The sequence below is a fragment of the Branchiostoma floridae genome, chromosome 2, assembly GCF_000003815.2.
Source record: "Branchiostoma floridae strain S238N-H82 chromosome 2, Bfl_VNyyK, whole genome shotgun sequence".
NCBI lineage: Eukaryota > Metazoa > Chordata > Leptocardii > Amphioxiformes > Branchiostomatidae > Branchiostoma > Branchiostoma floridae.
The window spans coordinates 26,909,874-26,911,430 of NC_049980.1; positions in this window are offsets into that span (position 1 = coordinate 26,909,874).

Here is a 1,557-nt window from a genome sequence, read left to right on the forward strand (position 1 = left end):
CGACTGGTTTTGACGTCGGGCCTTCTTTTTTGTTTAAACTTCCTCTTTAAACACTTGGTTTGGCGACATAGCAAAATAAAATAAAAAAAACAACGTTAAAACCAGTCCTTTTGCGTGGGGAGTACATATCACCGTGAACTAAGCTATATTTACCTTACACTCCTACAGGGCAAAAATTCTACATAGATGTGTATCACACTATGTGTATTATACTGTATCTCTCCAAGCAGAGGTTGCGCTTCGGCTGTTTTTCATGTGTTTTAGGCCTTTTTGTAGGGCTTTCAATTTTGTACAGGAGCCTTCATGTTCGCCGGCCAAACAGACGTGAAGAAAACAATACACAATAGAAAGCCCAGCAAAGAGACCCAACTGAACACGTCAAAAACTGCCGAAAACACCTTTGCTTGGAGAGTACACTAACATGTCTAGACCTGTCAGTTGGCGGTGGTTGGAAGAACATTACTTACCTATAATGTCTCTTATCACGCCAAGGAAATATTGCTTTCACTAATCTAAGAGAATCGTTGCTGACTCACTTTGTATCAACTTATCTGGCGGAATCAGGTTGCTGTACATGTGCGAGCTTTGTGTGTGTGGTGCCTGTTGATGCGTTCATACTCTTCACACACACAATGAAAACACCAACACATGTGTTAGGATGGGGGCGAGTGCGTGCACACCGCAGGAATACTTTTATTTGCCAAAGGTACAATCGTAACGAAAGCGGAAGGTCAAAGATCAAATTGAACACCGAAACATCAATATCCAAAAGGGATCGTCAAACCAATTCCAAAGACATACGATTTTTCGTGATCACGTAAACCAAATTGTTAAACATTAGCATACATAGCTGCTTATGTTGTTTGCCAGCCACGAAAGCACGAAGGCCGAAAAAGTGACGTTCGCCGACCTGATTTCGAATTCCCCCCCCCCCATTCCCATCTATTACAAAACAGCAGACGACCTGCTTTTAATAACGCCAAATTCCAATCAGCAGACGACCTGCTTTGGAAAACGCCCCCTTGCCTATCAGCAGATGACCTGCTTTCTATAACGCCCCCTTGCCCATAAGCAGACGACCTGCTTTCGATAACGCCCCCTTGCCCATCAGCAGACGACCTGCTTTCGATAACGCCCCCTTGCCCATCAGCAGACGACCTGCTTTGGAAAACGCCCCCCTTGCCAATCAACAGACGACCTGCTTTCAAATACGCCCCCCTTGCCCATCAGCAGACGACCTGCTTTCGATAACGCCCCCTTGCCCATCAGCAGACGACCTGCTTTGGAAAACGCCCCCCTTGCCAATCAACAGACGACCTGCTTTCAAATACGCCCCCCTTGCCCATCAGCAGACGATCCCCGAACCCCTGCCTAACCTTGCCCGTCAGCAGACGACCTGCTTTCGATAACGCCCCCCTTGCCCATCAGCAGACGACCTGCTTTCGAATACGCCCCCCTTGCCCATCAGCAGACGACCTGCTTTCGATAACGCCCCTCTTGCCCATCAGCAGACGACCTGCGTTCGAATACGCCCCCCTTGCCCATCAGCAGACGACC